The sequence below is a fragment of the Sciurus carolinensis genome, chromosome 15, assembly GCF_902686445.1.
Source record: "Sciurus carolinensis chromosome 15, mSciCar1.2, whole genome shotgun sequence".
NCBI classification, from domain to species: Eukaryota; Metazoa; Chordata; class Mammalia; order Rodentia; family Sciuridae; genus Sciurus; species Sciurus carolinensis.
The window spans coordinates 49,565,282-49,584,513 of NC_062227.1; positions in this window are offsets into that span (position 1 = coordinate 49,565,282).

Here is a 19,232-nt window from a genome sequence, read left to right on the forward strand (position 1 = left end):
TTTTTATTCATTTCTATACCAGTCAGAACAGAATTCCTACGCAATAGATTATTTTCCTAGTAAAAATACTTTTAGAGGTAGGGAAATATCATACAGGCTCCCAAGGACATGTAGAGATTTTTCTATGTTAAGATGACAGCACATTTCCTGCACCTACTCTCTGTGTGTGAGAATCCCAGTATGAAGCTTTTCAAATTTACTGCAAATCCTATTGGTGTCAACTTCTCATTAGTGCTTTTGCCTTTATTTCTTTCTTCTGCTTTAGTACATTTGCGTTTCTCATTCTTTTGAGTTCCATTTTAAATTTGTACTTTATTCATGGTTATCTTATGCAGTCCTTTGGGTTATTTAATCACTTCATGTTCCTAGGATGCTGACACTCTAGTTTGCTACCTCATTGAGTCTGTGGTGTGGTATGGATTGGACTTCTTGTCTGTGACTCCTCTCCTGTATTTGCAAACAGAGGGAATCCTGTTTTGATCACTTTGGTCAGCCAAGGTGATCAATGTTTTGTTAACATTTACCTAAAATATGTTATTATTTTAATTGTGAAATGTTGCTCAAATTTTGTTTTAAAAGAATATCCTCAGAAATAAAATGCCCCACCATGTTTAGAAGACACATTATTTTAGATATTTTGCTTATAAAAATCAGAATTAGAAACTTGTATTTTTGACAAACACCATCCTTGCTATGTAGGAAATCTTCATAATCTCCATAGCACCAACATCAATTTTAAGTAAAAACCAGGGCACTATTTATCTGACAGCCAAGTTAGTCCCGAATCATAATCACATTTATTTTCATTTGCTCTTTGTAAATACTGTTATGTGTGACACCTGTCTTTGCCAATAAAATTCATAATCCTGGAGAGCAGATAAGGTATTTCCTTTCAATTTTCTTTAGCATTGCCCACATTATTTGGGACCAAGCCCAAAAATATATAGATATTTAATCCTTATGGAGGCACAGAAGGACGTAGACAGGAGAGAAGGAGAATGCCAAATGAGAGATTGCCAGATTCACTGGCAAGCATCTTGGCAGCCTTGATCCTGAGGAGGCGGTGTGATGTGGTGGGAAGGAGATTTTGAATCCAATGGACTTGGGTTCTCATCCCAGCGCTGCTGTGCACTGACAGTGTAACCTTGGCCAAGAACTTTCTCGTTCTTAGGTTTCTTATTTCCACCCACCTACCTGATAAATGTAGTCAATATAATAATACAAAACTCACAGGTTTATAAATACTAAATGTGATAAAAAATAAATTATCTTAGAACATCCTGAAAGAAATTAGGCATTTTAAAACCAAATAAATGAACAAAATGCCAGGTGCTGAAACCTTTTAGAACAAAGTGTACAAGAGCACTCTTTACCATTTGTTCTGGCAATGATTTTTTTTTTTGGATACACACCCAGAACTCAGGCAATGAAAACAAAAGCAAACCAGTGGGATTACATCAAACTGAAAAGCTTCTGCAAAGAGAAGGAAACAATCAACGAAATGAAAAGGGAGACTACACAATAGGTAAAAGTTGCAAATATACATCTGATACAGGGTTAATATTCAAAATATATAAGATACTCATACAACTCAGTAGTAAAGAGTAATAACAATAAACCAATTAAAAATGGGCAAATTATAAAGATAAACATTCTCCCAAAGATGATATACAATGGTCTACAAATCCATGCAAAAATGTATATCACTAATCATCAGGGATATACAAATCAAAACTACAATGAGGTATCATCTCACCTCCGTTAGGATAGTTATTATCAAAACAACTAGAGGTAGCAAGGTGTTTTCCAGGATGTGGAGAAAAGGGACACTTGATACTGTTAGAAATGTGCATTGGTACAGCCATTATGGAAACAGGGAGGCAGTTCCACAAAAAACAAACAAACAAACAAAAGAAACATAGAAACTGTTATATGATCTAGCAATCGTACTTCTCGATATATATACAAAGGGAACCAAACTGACATTTTGCAAGATACCAATATTTCCATGTTCATTGATCCTTATTTGCAATTACCCAAACACTGCAGCATACTAAGTGTCAACTGACAGATGACTGGATAAAGAAATTTTGGGTGTACATCTTTATCTATCTATAATGGAATATTACTCAACCTTACAAAAGAAAATTCTGCCATTTGCAGCAACAGGAATAAACCTAGAGGGATTATGCAAAGTGAAATAAACAGACACACAAAGAAAAATGTCCCAGGATATAATTTTTGTGTGAAATCTAAAAACAGTCAACTATACAGAAATAGGGATAAGAATACTGGTTACCAGAGGCAGGGGGAGAGGGGCAAGAGGAAAGTTGTAAGTCAAAAGTTACAAAGTTGCAGTTACATAGGATTAACTGGTTAGAGAACTAATGTACCTCATAAGGAGTATTGTCAATGTTATTGTACAATTTGCTAAGAAAGAGTTTAGCAAACTCATCACACATACACAAAAGATAACATTGTGAGGTGATGGATATGTTAATTTACTTGATTTTTAGTAATTATTTCATTTTGTATATGTACATCAAAACATCAAGTTGAGAACCTTAAATAAATACAGTAATTAAAAAAAACAAACAAACAAAAAAAAAAAAACAGATTTCCTTCCCTTAGCAATTTTGATCCAAGTGTGTTCAGGATCACTGTACTTGAATCCATGCAAGTGCTGATTAAAAGTGCTGATTCTTTTACATGAACCCTCCACCCCTGTTTCCCACACTTTTCTAACAAAGTATTTGTTGATGGAGCCTAGGGAATCTACCAACCCCAGCAAACTGAAATTTCCATGTGCATCAAAACAGTTGCTATCTGGGGGAATTTTTTTTTTTTTTCTTTCTTGATTCAAAACAAAACAAAAGGTTGCTAGCAAGAGGGACTGGGTGAAGACTGAGAGATGTAAGAGATGTGCAGGCAGACAGCAGCAGAGGTCAGCAGGAGGCCTCTGGCCAGTGATCATCTCTGCAGGACCAAAAAGCATTGAATGGCTGAGATCCTGCTGTTGCTTGGCTCACTTGCTAAATAGCCATGTCCAAGGCTGAATTCTGATCTCCAATAATTGCAAGAATGACTTGGAAATTAATATGATTGGTGTTCAAATGGATTTTGAACAATTTTGTTTCATTGTGTCCTTTTGGATGTTCTTTTGAAAGAAACCTATTTAAGTAGAAAAAAATGCTTTATGGATGAAAGTCAAGAAAAAGGGATGGGAGAAAAAGAAACTTTGTTTATTTTCTTTGCATATAGGATGAAACTATCCAAATCTGGAAGTAATGCTACTTTGTCCCTCTGCTATTTGTAAAATCCAGAGCAAGACATACCTCTGTGGAATGTCATCCTCGCTAGTCTTGCCCCTAAATGTAGACTACAATATGCCTAACCCATGCTTTCCATGATTTCAGTTTGTAATACACTGATCCTATCAGGAGGTTATATGCAAGCTGAGCCCTAAAGCCTACCTCTGAGACAAGGAAAAATGATTTTTGAACACCAGTTAGGAGAGAGTCATGCTTTCCAATTCTAATATGCTAACAGCTGAGACTTAGATGCTAAAAAGTTAAGTAGCAGAGGATCTTATAACTCACTAAAAACAAGATTGTCTCTAATATAACTGAATGTTAGTCTACCTGTGCAAAACAGATGCAAACAGAAACTTGAAATGAACAGAGGAAGGAGAATAAGCAACTTAGAGCAAGGACCAGCTCCATTCCTGGGGGCTCTATCCTGCCTGATTAATCAGTGGAAAGTTCGTTCTCATTGATGATCCTCAGGAACCTGATAACGGCACTAATCAGTACAGCAAAATGCAGAACAGTGGCTTACTTAGGAGGCTGATTTCTTCTGAGCCAGTAGGTGGTGACAATAAGGTAGTTTTACCATGCTGAGAAGCAAATAATCTGTTGGCCACCCCCTACTCTACTCTCCAAAAGTGTTTAGATCACTAATGAAAATGAGTCCAGAGGCTTCCCTCAGGTCAACACTTTGCACATCAGAAAAGCACTACACAATTCAGCTGAGCGACAAGGCTTCTCTCAGATGCCATACAGGCTACTGAAAGAGAAGTAGAAGCTTGCAGGTCAACAGAGGCATGAATTCTTAATGCCCCAGGAGGCCAAGGACAGAATATCAGGGGCAGTTCCATATTTAATTATTTATCAAGTTCATTTATAAAAATAAACCCAATACCTAGACCAGTTGGTGCATAAGAGAGAATAACATGTATATCAATAAATAATATGGACAATTCAGTTCTCCACAAAATTCTTTCCTTTTATCTTAAGGATAAAATGTGACTCATATGGCAGCATACAATATCTGGCACCACATATTTCTGTTTTATGAACAGTGCCCCAAGTCACAAATATACCTGGGATATAAATTTACAATCCAGATATGAGAAAACCTTCTTGCTTATTCCTCTAAATTCTTGTTTAAATGACAATAACAATAATAGCAACTACACTTCCACCAATGCCTATGTATTTTATTTCAAATAATATAAAGAGAAAAAACTACCAGTCATGTGTGCATATACATATACAATCACTAATGTATATTTTTAATCCTAATGATCATTTTGTAAAATAGAACTTAATATCCCCATTTTACAGATGATATTATTATGGTTCACAGAAATTAAGTCTTTTGGTCAAAAATCAATAAGTAAATATAAATGATGAAACTGGATTTCAATATCTTGCATTATTTGACCAGAACTTGATATTTGGCATCTTCAGAAACATGTGTCAAGAGAAGGCAATCATATTTAGCAGGAAGGGTCAAATATTTAACCTGAAAGTGTTAATAATAATGTTGATATATGTTCTAAAGTTTTTCATAGTTCAATTTTTTTTCACATGTAACATTTCATTCATTCAAAAAGTTATCTATGTTGTACAAAGTACCTGCAATGTGTTAGATATACAAGTGAGAAAAGATACTCCCTTCCTTTATGAAGATTACAATCTAGGGAGGGGAAACGGTGATAATTTATGTAATAAGAACTGTGATAACAGGAATCAGTACTCAGGAAGTGAAGATGTGGGTCTTCTAATTTAGCGGGTGGTAGGGAGAATTTTCCTGTTACATTGAAATGAATTTTGTGGTTTGTTTTAATCACAAGTAGATATTAGAAAAACAAAAAGAAGTATGTAGTGAAGGAAGACAGAGATTTTTAGCAAAACATATAGGTTGTGCCACAAAAATATGGAACAGGATCATGTCTTTATTCATATGCATGTGGTTGATTATAATCTGAACAAAGAGCACTTCTAAGGGCATTGGTAGGAGATGAAACTACAGAGGCAACCAGAGGACAAATTTGGGCTTAATTTTAATGTGATAAAGGAAGGGGTTTGGCCTTCATTCTGAGCTGTAGTTGTAAATGAACTTTAAAGAGATCATAGGGAATGGTTCATCTTTACCTAGGAAGACGATAACATGACATGAAAACGGGGTCGAGGATGGACAAATCATTGGTGGATGTAAGAGATTTATTTAAAACAGGGAATCAAGCTACGAATTTATCATAGTAATCCTTGCAAGATTGAAGGCCCTGTTTGAGGCAGTACAGAATAATGCAGTGGGGGATAGGCAAGGAATATACTTATAATGCTGAGATTGTATCATTAGAGGTCTGGACAAACCATTATACAGGACTCAATAAAAGACATTTTGTCATGACTCCAGACTTTTGAGAAGAGTGAATTAATGGTTACATGGGACAATGATTTTGTTAGTTTGGTAAGCCAGGTAGATATGTTATCATCATTTTACATATGAGGGAATTGAACTTCTTAAAAATAAATTATTGTTGTATATTGGGCTATACCATCTTCAAATTTAAACAAACCAAGGTGAGAAAAAGATACTGATATGACAGTATGTCTAAAGAGATTTATTTAAACTCACAACAGTGGATTGATAACTTAAGGTAAAGTCAGCCTGCTCACATAATTAAATTACTTTCAAAATATAGTTCAAAGAAATATTCTAGAACTGGCAGTCATCTTTATTCATCTAAAGTTGGAGGTAAAATATGTCAACAAAATCCAGACATTACCTATATTAATAAGAAATGAGAATAATGGAGAGTAACTATAAGCCAGTAATTGCATCAAATATCTCCTTCTCAGTCTTGGTAACTCTCTCTCTGCTAATTGAAAATTTTAAGGGATTTATGAGCAGGTATAATGTAATTATTGAGCTAAGATAAACTGATCATCTTTCCAATTTCTTTGGTTACATAATAAAAAGGATTTAGTTAGCACTTAAAGTACACATTCTTTACTCCTTGCATTTAAAGATTCTTCTAATCTACAGAAAATAGGATATATTACATACAAGATGGATGAGCAAAGGTAGAGGTAGTCAATAAGGTTGACTTCCATAATAACAAGAGCAAAGGGGCCCTTATGAGCTTTTGTTTGCAGGACAGAAGATTTAAAAGACTTATCAGACACAAGGAGCCCAGAAAGGATTAGGAAGGACCTCCTTGTCCCCTCATGCTGTTCTTGGTAGGATGATTTTACCACCTATGATCTTTGACAACTTCTCCGCAACTGCTCACTGGGTATGTAAGACCAACATTTTATAAATTTAAAAAAGAAGTAAGAGTACTCCCAGGTTAAGAAAGAAGCAAAATTCATTTCCTACATGTTGACGTTTTGTGGTAAACACTTTCTTCTACTTTTTTTTTTTTTTTTTACTTAGAAATGTTAAGGTATAGCACAGAATTTTTAATTTATTTATACAATTCTGTGAGATTTGATATGATCAGATTTGTGTCACAATGAAAACACAAAACTGCTCCTTCACCCAAGAAAATTCCCTCTTGCTACCCTTTGTGGACCAGTCCTCCTCTAACTTCTAATTACAGATAAACATTAAGCTGCTCTCCAGCCTCATAAACTTGTCTTTTACCAGAATGTAATGTAAATGGAATTATACAGTATTCATCATCTTGTGACAATATTTTAGTCAACCCATTTGACTCAATAATGCCTTTGACATTCATCAATACTGTTGCACTTATCAATGTCTAATTTCATTGTTTTTAATTTTATTGAGTTAAAAAAAAATCCTACTATTTTCTTTAAGTGTGTTTTGATGTGTTTTTAAACAACTTAATTTTTGTCAGAATATTCAGAGTTGGGCAACAATCAATATCATCAGTTTGAGAACATTTCATCATGCCCAAAAGAAAGCCTGTACCATTAGCATTTGTTCTTTATCCCTGATCCCCTGCCACATCCCACCAAACTCGTGAATCTAGGAAACTGCCAAAATTTCTGTCACTCTAAGCTTACTTAACTGGTAATTTCATAGAAATGGAATCATAAAATATACGGTCTTTTGTGATTGAGTCTTTCACTTAGAATAATATTTTCAAGGTCCATCAATGTTGTAGCCTGATCAGAACTTCATTTGTTATTGATGGATTATTTCTCTTTTGAGTATATATATATATATTTCTTATTTGTTATCCATTTATTATCAATTTATGCATATTTGGATTGCTTCTACTTGTTAACTATAATAAATAGACATATTTAGAAATTTTATATGAACATGTTTTCATTTTAATCATATATACAAGAGTGATCAAGTATGTAAAAATAGTGTTGTTCTATTATTTTGCAATTCTATGATCTCATTCCTCTTTATTATTGAGTAGTATTTCAATTCATGATTGTACTATATTATGTATAAAACTTACATCCAGTTTTTAAAGAATGCAAGTGAAATATCTATAAACTTTTTGTACAGAAATTGGCATGAGGTTTTATTTTATGTGGACAAATACCTAGGAATAGAACCCTCCTGGTTAAATGGTGAAGTAAGTTTAACTTTATGAAGAATGGCCAAACTCTTTTACAAGAATTCATTTTATACTGTCACCAAAAATTTTTGAAAATCTCAGTTATTTATCCTTCTCAGCTCTTAGTATTAGCAGTATTTTTAATGCCACCTTAACATGTGGTATCACTTTGTAGTTTTTCTTCATTTTTCTAGTATAACTAATAATGTTGAGCATCTTCTCTTATGTTCTCTACCTTCTGTGTGTCCTGTTTGGTGAATGACTTTTCAAATCTTTTGCTCATACTGACAATGTGAACTATTTGTTTTTGTATTGTTGAGTTAAAAATATTTTATATAGTCTAAGTCCTTTGATATATGATGTATAAATATTTCTTATTGAATGTAAGTAGTCTTTTAATTCTCTTAAAAATGACTTTTGCAGACAAGAACTTGGCTGGTAATTTTGATGAAATTCAACTTTTCAATTGATTTTTATGAATTATTCATTTGATGTCATATCTAAGAACAGGTATATAACTTAAGGTCACAAAAATTTTCCTGTTTTCTTAAAGTTTTATAGTAATATCTATAATGTATTTTGAATTTATTTTTGCAATTCTTCCATAAGTTTTGAGAAATAGATTAAGGAATGTCTGATTGCCCCAATAAAATAGACTCAGAAAGTCTTTTTTCCATGTAGTTGTCTTTGTGTTTCCCAGAAAGCACTGACCATGTTTGTTTGGATCTAATTCTGTCCTCTCCACTGCATTTCACTGATTCATGTTTCTTTGTCTCCACAATGTTACACTGTCTTTGTAGTAGCTTTATGAAATAAAAATTAGGTATAGTAACCTAATTCAGTTTTTTTTCCCACACAGTTCATGGACCACTCATTTAAATTGCAGTCATTTTCCTTGAAAATTTTATGATCTAAACAAATATCCCTATTATTTCCTTCTTTTCTTTATCACATGGATTATTCCTACAAACAATAGAAGTAAAAATAATATATGAAAACAATTTTTCTTACTTTAAAAAAAATTACCAGTTATCATGTAACAGAAAATAATAATGTACAGTTTGACTACCCCTCCCTCATTCAGACTACCTCCTCCATTTCTAGACATAGCAATTTTTTAAAACATTTGTGGGTCCCATTTACATTATTGTATATGTATTTATATACAGATTATGTACTATTTGATATGTACATATTGTATGGTATATATAATATGTATATGTTATATATATACAACATGTATGTTTCTACACACACACAATTACATTTTATCACCCAGTTGTGTAGTATTCTCTACCTTGCTCTCCATTTTTTTCTAATATTGAACATTATCTATATGAACACAAGTCAAGCATCCTTAATTTGAAAATGTGAAATTTGGAACACTCCAAAATCTGAAACCTTTTTCCAACAACATAATACCACATGTGGTAAATTTCATATCATGAAAATTTGTTTCACTCATAAAATTATTAAACATTTATATACAATTACCTTCAGAATAGTTACATAAAGCGTATATGAAACATAAATAAAATTTTTGTTTAGACTTAGATTCTATCCCCAGTGTATACGAATATTGCAAAACCTGGAAAATCTGAATCCAAAACACTTCTGGTTCCAAGCATGTTGGACAATGAATAATCAATCTATAACTAGTATGATATAGAGATTAAACCATACAGATATAACCATATGTTAATATAGATATGCATATATATTTATATAATCTTATATTCAATAGTACTTTCTATGATTTTTTAATCTGTTTATGTAAAATAAAGAAAATATTAAAAGAGAGTACACTGGCATTTCCTTCTTTGATTATAGAATGCAGAGACAGAAAACTATCATTCCCACCCTACAGAAAAAAGAACCCCATTTACTTCACATTAATAATTTTTTATGAAACCACTTAAGAACAGTAAATAGTTTCTAAAATCAGTAGAAAGATGTTTCCTGAAAACTCAGAGGCTCCTGGAGTCCTTCATTTGGGGTAGGTATAAATTTGTTATGGTTTAGATTTGAGGTGTCCCCAAAAGTTCATATGGGAGAAAATGCAAGATTGTTTAGAGGTGAAATAATTGTGGATCATGAGAAACTTAACCCTATTAGTGAACTTATCCCCTAATAGGAATGACTGAGTGGTATCTTAGCAGGTAAGGTGTGACTGGAGGGAGCAGGTCATTTGGGGTTGTGCCTCTGGGGCATATATTATGTATCTGGCAAGTGGAGTCTCTCTCTGCCTCATGGTGTGTTGTCTTGAGCCTCCTCCCTCCTTTACACCCTTCCACTACAATATTCTGCCTCGTCTTGAACACTGCAGAATGGAGTTGGCCATCTATGGACTGAGACCTCTGAAACCCTGAGTTCCCAAAATAAACTTTCTTTCTCTCATTGTTCTCATCAGGTTGCTGCAATGAAAAAGCTGACTCAAAGAGAAATTGGTACCAAGAAGTGGAGTTGTTGCTGTGACTAACCTGACCATGTGGTTCTGAAACTTTTGGAGCTTTTTGGGAATTTATGGGAAAAATATTGGAAAGTTTATCAGTGCAAGCTGGAAAAGTTTTAGATTGTTGTATGTGGAGCTTCATGGGCAATTCTGATGAGAGTTCAGAAGACAAGAATGCCCATCTGACTGTAGAGAATAAAGAGTAGGCTCATGAGGTTTCAGAGGAGGAGTACTCTTAAGGAACTTGGACTATAGGCCATTCATGTTATATTCTGGCTGAGAAGTTGCCTACATTTTGCTCATGTCCTGAGACTTTCTGAGACCGAATTGAAAGGAGATAGACTTCTTAATTTGGTGGAAGAAATTTCTAGGCAGTGTAGTTTTCAGGTGGTGGCATGGATACTGCTGGGCAGTTGTTAGCCAAGTTTATTGTGATATTTAAGAGCAGAAAGCAGAAAGATTTGAAAAACCTGGACTTGAAAGGTGAGGGTAAAACTAGGGCAAAGGAAGTTGCGGTTGTTAGACACTACTGCCCCTAAAGAAATGCAAAATTCTTTGAACAGAAACAGAAGAAAAGATGGTTTTAGGGCATCTCAAGAATGGCAAGAACACACCCACCTCAAGCTCAAAAGAATAAAAGTAAAACTTCCTTGAGAAGAAACCAGTGGGGCATTCAGCTTGCAGGAGTAGTGAGGTGACGGCTAGGAAGTTGTTTCAAGATGCTCATCCTCAAAAACACTCTGAGGCTGCTGCAGTTGTGGTCCGGAGACTTGGCTACTATGCAAGATGGTAGCAGATCTTGGTAGCAACCACATGGTACTGGGTCTTCAGGATTGTTGGATGCTGGATCTAGTAGGGTTTGGAGTTTCCCACCAAGATTTCAAAGGAAGGCCTGGGAGGTCAGGAAAATTTAGGCAGAGTTGCAGTCCTTGCAGATAGTCAATGAGAGGGCAATTCATGGAGATGTGAGGAGGAAGCTGAAGTTGAAGTAAAGACCCCTGAGATTAAGAAATGCCAAGACCATGGAATATTTTCCAAGGAAAGCTTCAGGAATAAAGCATAGAGAAGCCAAGAGAGAGGTCACATGAACTTCAACCAGCAAAGTCAGAAGGATGAAGCTGCACAAGCCCATTGGAGACAAGATCATGATCTCATGTTCTCCAGATGCTAGAGGTGGAGCTACAAGACTCGTTTACCCAGGTGGATTTTGGTCTTGCTTTGGTCCCATCCTGTCTATGTGCCCCAATTTCTCCCTTGTGGAATAAAAATGTTTATTTAGTACCCTTATATATTGGGTGTATGTAGCTTACTTTTGGTTTTTACAGGGACTCATGATAAGAGTTTGCCTTCAGTGTCACAGAAGACTTTTGACTTGAACTTTTGGGCAATCCTCAAAATGTTGAGACTCTGGGAACTCTTTGAAATGGACTAAATGTATTTTGCATTGTGAGGTGTGTACAACATTTTGGGAGCCAGGGGAAGAATGTTATGTTTTAAATATTAGATGTCCCTCAGAAATTCATGTGTGAAACAATGCAAGAAGGATTGGAGGTTAAACGATTGGGTTATGAGAGCCTTAACCCAATCAGTAAATTAATCCCCTGATAGCAATTAACTGAGTGGAAACTGAAGGCTGGTAGTGTGTAGCTAGAGGAGGTGTGTCAATGGGGCTGTGCCTTTGGACCATATATGCTATATCTGGCAAGTGGAGTCACTCTCTACTTTCTGGTGTGATTCCTTAAGCCACTTCCCTCCATCACACTCTTCCACTGTGATGTTCACCTTCACCTGAAACCCCAAGTAATGGAGTCAACTGTCTATGGACTGAGACCTCTGAAAGCATTAGCCCCAAACTAAACTTTTTCTCACTAACATTGTTCTTATCAGTTCTTTTAGTCACAGCAGTGAAAAAGTGACTAAAACAAACCTGTTACTAGTAAGAAGATTTCAGCTAAAATAGTTAACAATTTTTGTGAGTCTAAAATCCTTGGGTCACAAGACTATGAACTCATTGGGACAAAAAAAAAAAAAATGGGAGATTCACAATGTATGGCAATCTCTTACTCTAGGAACACCATTAGGTACTTAAGAAAAAATCAAAAAGGGGACTGGGGGTACAACATGTGCTTAGCATGTGGGAAGCCTTGGGTTCAACATTCAAGCACAAACTAATAAAACATTAAAAAAGGAAATGAAAAAGAAAATCTCAAAAAGTCCCTTAAATACATCTACTTGGCACAGGTGTAGGAGAAGAGAACATTGGCTAAATTTAAAAACATCTAAAAATTTCTTTTTGAGGTACTGGGGATTGGAACCAGGATTCTCATATATAGGCAAACTCTTTACCATTGAGCTACATCCCCAACCCACATCATATAAATTAAAAAAGAAGAAATGCTTCTTACATTATTTTCAATAATGTAATGTAATAATGTAATGATAAGTCAAAGATGTAGTTACAAGAATACCAGCTAAGGAATTGACAAGAAAAAAGTAGTGCATAAGTCCACTTGCACCTGGTCATTCTAGCTGGTTAGAGTCACTGGTTACATTTTCAGGAATTGTCTATGTTAGTTCATGGCTAGCAAGAAATCAGCTGTGGTAAGATTTCCATCATAGAATTTGACAAACTTCAAAACTCAGGATTTTTGTGAATTTTTAATTTTTTAGAAGCAAATAAGTAAAGATTTGCCAACACAGTACCAAACATAACTATTTCCACTTAAAGATTATATATTACTCAGTTTTAAAGAAGAATGAAATTCTGGCATTTGTTAGTACAGGGATGGAGTTAGAGACTATCATGCTAAGTGAAATAATTCGAACCCTCAAAAACAAAGGCTGAATGTTTTCTCTGATATGCAGAAGTGAATTCGCAATAAGGGAGTGTAGGATAGGAAAGAATAGTTACTTTATATTAGGTAGAGGGGAGTCAGGGGAGGGGCAGGGTTGGGGGGAAGGAATTACTGTAGAGTAAAACAGACATAATTACCTCATGTATATATATGACCACATGACCTATATATGCATAATCAGAAAAATGAGAGATTATACTCCATTTTTGTATGATCTATCAAAATGTATAAATGCATTCTACTGTCATCTACAACTAATTAGAACAAATAAAAAATTTTAAAAAGATTACATAATAATAAAACTAGAAAAATCTAAGAAAATAAATGATAGAAATTATAAATTATAAGTAAATAATGTAAGAGAACAAGACATAAAATTATCTATAACATTAATAGCCAACATATGTAGAAATAATGAGAGAAAAATATGATGCAAGAGAAAACTATGTACATTGAAAAGGTATTTAAAATATTATATAATAAGTGAAATGGTGGAAAATCTTAAAACTGAATAGAAACAGAACAAAACAGTATTTAAATTCCATGATAGAGTCATACAGAAATAAAAATAATCCAAGTATTTTGGGAAATAGTCTTATGACATTCTGTCTTTTATGTGACACATTTGAAAGACAAAAGATCAAAAAATAAATCTTAAATTTTACAAAGAATATTTGTTCCTAATATTCTAATGATGGTACTTTTGCAGTAATTCTGAAATAACCGTGTGTCTTGCAAGATGGACCAAATTAGTTAGTATATTAGGGAGCAGTGTTCTCACTATGATTAAAAGGAGACAAAAATACGAAATGGCAAGGTCAGGAAAAAACCTGTGCCAATAGGTTTGAATTAGAGATATCAATATTAGTTTATGATTTCAATAAAAATGTTTAACTCTATTCACTAGAAGAGTCTATAATGCATAAACTTAACTGCAGTATATTGATTTTTAAATATTATTCTTCAATAGCCAGGGTTTCTTGGGGGAAATAACTGTTTCTAGGTAAGGGCTGGAAAAGAAACAGAAAACAAAGAAATTCTCAGAAACTAATACAAAGCTATCAAAAGGGGAAAATACTCGCTATATTTGTGACTACTAGAGCATTAAACATAATAATGATGATATTTATAACACATTGAACACATCTTAAAAGTCATATTACAGTCAAAATAATATCAAAATGAAAGAGAAAAAATGAGTATAAATAAGGAAGGAGAGCACTACTTTTCAAGATTTCTAGATAATAAAAGAAATGCAAATGTAAAAATAGAAAACAAATGACTTTTGCTACATGAAACCTCCTCTATCCATAAAATAATTGATTCAGTGTTATTAATGCATACTCATAGGTACTAAAAACCATTGGTTGTTTGGAAAGAGGATTTTATCATTTATTCCTTTTGAATTATAAATAACAATCATATTATTACTATGGGTATATCTAAGAGATAGGACCTTAAGAAACATATCAACTTAAGTACCATCAATAGAAAAAAAAATGGACAGAATGGGGTTTATTAATGTGATGAGCTTCCTAATGGATTTCCTAGAAGACGTATATAATATGTATAAGGACTGTATATAAAAAATTTTTTTAACCTGAATATCAGCATGAAGAAACTATCATTGCAGACAAGTTAATAATATCAGAAATTGGTCGTATGTTTCAAAAATTAGCAGTGTTATGAAAGACAAAAATAGAACACTGGTCAAGACTGAAGTTGTATAAGATTTGACAATCATTTGCAAAAACATGAACCTTTACAATTCCAGCTCTAAAAGAACTCTATAGACAAAAAGGAAAATTTTAACTAATTGTTCAAAATATATCAGATAATTGTGAATTAATGTTATCTGTGTTGCATATAATGTTGGTGTAGTTATGTAGGTAATTATAGGTATATTTAGAAATAAAATGATAAAATACTTAGAGGTGAATGATCTTATGACGTACATTATTTTAAATGATTCAGCGAAAAGAATGGCAAAGAGAATACTACAAGTGAGACAATCCTAAGACTTAGTGAGTGTAAAAAAATTCAGATAGTTGTTAATTTAAATATCTTTCAAACTTTCAATCACTTTGGCACTGTTAAAAATTTTTTTAAATGATAATTAAATATGTAAAAATAAGGTGCAGTAGTCTTTTTTCTCAAAAAACAAAAATAAAGTCAAAACCAACAAAACAGAAAACAGCATATGCCCCCCAACACACATACATTTGAATAAACAAATTAAAAAGATATCATTTACCCCAGGATTAATTGACAGAGCATTTAGATAGCAAGGCATATGCTCATAAAATTAATGAATACCAGGTTAAAAAAAAAAAAAAAAACACTTTTCTGATTGTTTTAACAGAAGGAGACAAAATGAAGACTGTTATCCAGCAATTGTCATTTATATAAGATAATGGACTGATGACTAAAATGTGTTTCAGAGAAAAAAGAAAATTTTTAGAATCCGCATATCAGAGAAAACATTTGGCCTTTGGTTTTTCAGTTTCAATAAGTATCCAACAAGAAAATAGTTCACATAAGCTAAGGAAGTCAGCTGAAAAATTACAGAACCTGAATTAGAAATCAGAAAAGTCATGTCGAAAAGGGCAAGAAGGATACTTGTCCTATACCAGTCCTCCATCCCAAATCCAAGCAGAAGAGCATAAAGAACCTCAGCTAAGGAAACGTGGAGGAAAGGGTATTCCAGATTTATTTAGGACACCAATATCAGACCCACTTCAGAAAAACCAGTGCTTTTCAGACCTCCAAGTTCACCCCCTTAGTTGGTCACCTACAGCCCAATGCTCCAGCATATCCAAGATCCAGTCTTAATCAGACTAACCTAGGTGCCAGACTAATCCCAATATTTACCATCACTGGGCTATTCCTGACAAACCCAGACTTAAGGGTTGACCCTGTTGAGTCAGGTTCCAGATTGGCTTCTACAGATCCAGGAATGAGGACGGGACTTGAATACCTATCTTCCAGGCTGGTATCTGCATGCCCAGCCTTTGGAAAATTCCCCAGACACAGATCTAAGCCAGTTCCATGTTTCAACTACTAGAATAGTCATGTTAGCTCCAGGCACCAAACTACTATTATAATATTAGGTTCCAGATTGCCTCTCACAGACCCAGTCTCCATGTCTTCTCAGTACCAGGCCAGATGTAGACTCCAGATTGATTTCCATAGACATACCATCCAGTACGACTTCTGCAAATTCAAGATCCTGGTCCAGCACAGTATTTCTCAGTGTCATGCAGGTTTTGATAGACACAGATTTCAGGCTAGCCCTGATGGACTTAGGACTTAAGCCTGTTTCTGTGGACTCAGGCTACAGCCCCTCCTCATAGTTATACCAGCCTCTGTGAACTCAGGTTCCAGGTCCATGTCCATGGATCCACACATCAGAACAGTTCCATTGCCTGACTAGATCTGGCAGACTCAGGCTAAAGGGTCATCTAACACTAGATAAGACCCTGTGAATGAAGGCTTTCATCTAGATCCCATAAATACAGGTTCCATTCCCACTTCTGCAAACTGAAGACCCAAGGGTACCATATTAGAACAATTCAACAAGTATACCCCAGTGCTTATGTGTTTCAGTACCAATCTCACAAACCTAAGTATAAGGCCCAACTACCTGCTGACCCAGACATCAGGCAGCCTGTCAAAGAACTCTAACAATAACCTTCCTATGCGCTATGCATGATAGCCTACTCAGAATCTCTGGATGGGATGAGTAGTGAAGAGTTTAATCAGAAAAAAACAGTCTGCAAAACTGGAATAAATCTCTACTTCCTTAAAGGTCCGTACATGGATACACAACCACGAAGATCAAGTACAACTGGAAATACAATATTTTCAAACAAACATAATAAAGTACCAGTAACCAGCCATAAAGAAATGAAGTGATGTAAACTGCCTGACATAGGGAACTTCAAACAAAAATTTCAGAAAAACAATTCAACAATATCAAGTTAATAATAAAAAACTAAAATGAGAATTTTAGAACAGAGATTAAAATTATAAAAGAAAAAGAAACAAATTCTGGAGTGGAAAATACAATGTATGAAATGAAAAATGCAATGGAAACTGTGAACATTGGAATTCATAAAGCAGAAGAAATAATGTGGGAATTCTAAGGCAGATTATTTGGAAATATATGAAGAAAAACATTTAAGAACAAAGAAAATGAATAAAATGAGCTTATAGGATTCATGGGATAGCAGAAAAGTACAAATATTTTAGGAATAGAAGATTTAAGAAGGTAAAGAGAGAGAAGGGAAAATCATTATTTAAAGACAGTATAGCAGGATATGTTCCCAACTCGTGGGAAGACATCACTATCCAAGTATGGGAAGGGTCAGAGATCTCCAATTAGATTTAACCCAAATAAGACTACACCAAATAAGATACATTAAAGTGAATTGATAAAAAATAATGATATGCTGGGTATGGTGGTACATATCTGTAATCCCAGAGGCTCAGGAGGCTGACGCACAAGGATTATAAATTCAAAGTCAACCTTTGCAACTTAACAAGAACCTAAGCAACTTGGTGAGACTCTGTCTAAAAATAAAAAATGAAAAGGGCTAGAGATGGGGCTCCATGATTGAGTGCCCCTGGATTCAATCCCTGTTTCCAAAAACAAAATGACAAAAAATTAATTACAAAGAAACATTTCTGAAAACAGCAAGAGAAAAGAAGAAAACATAAATTAGGGTTAGTGCAATAAGGTTAACAGTACATTTCCCAGCAAAAACTTGTAGCCTAGGAGAGAATGGGATAATATATTCAACATGCCAAAAGGGGGTTGCCGGGAAGAACGTCAACCAAAAATACTTTTGGAAGCTACGCTACCCTTCATAAATAGAGAAAGAAGGACTTGCCCAGAAAAACAAAATCTAAGGGAGTCAGCACTACCAGATCTGTTTTATGAGAAATTGTAAAAGAAATTCATTCAACTGAAAGAAAAGGACACTATTTATTAACATAAAAACATGAAAATATAAAACTTACTGATAAAAGTAATTCCAGTTGAATTCGGAATACTTAAATATACTGGCAGTATATAAATCACTTATATTATTATTATGAAGGTTAAAAGACAAACTGATTGTAAAAATAATAGCTAAAATAATTGTTCAGGGATACACTATAAAAAAGATGTAAATTGTGGCATCAAAAGCATAAAATATGAAGGAGGATGGAATAAAAGTGTAGAGATTTTTGTGAAGTTAAAATTAAGTTGTAATCCACTTAAAATAAATTGTTATAATAATAATTTATATAAACCTCATGATAACCAGAAAGCAAAAGCCTATAGTAGATACACAAAAGAATAAAAACAAGGGATCAGTGTATACCATTAGACAATGTCACCTCATCTCCACGGAAGACAACAGGAGAGGAAGAAAGTTACAACGGATCTACAAAACAATCTAAAAAAGATAGAAATGTGAAAGAAATGATTACTTGCCTATTTATTATTACCTTGAGTATACATTAATTTAATTCTATAAAATACATAGAATTTTAATGGATAAAAAAATAATACCCAACTGTATGTTGCCTACAAGAGACTCAATTTACTTTTTAAAAACATACAGACTGAAATAAAATGTAGGAAAAAAAAATGACAGGAAAATGGAAACCAAGACAGCTCAGTTGTAGCTATACTTATATAACATACACTTTGTCAGAAGCAATGAAAATAGACAAAAAAAATTAGACAAACAGGTCATTATGTAAGAAAAAAAGTGATAGCAATACAATAAATGTAGGGGGTTTCCAATACCCCATTTTCAGAAATGGGCAGTTCATACAGAGAGAAAATCAGTAAAACATATTAATTAATAGACATATCCATAATACTGAATCCAACGTTAGAATATAAATTCTTCTCAAATATTCACATAGAATATTCTCTGATACCAAAGAACAGGCAAAAATGTGAAAGTAGACAATGAGATCATGTCAAACTAAAAAGCCTCTGTGCACCCAAGGAAACAATTGACAAGGTAAATTAATACTTGGAGCCTATTTTTTTTCCCATTAGGGAAAATATGAAAGAATGAAAGAAAATGTT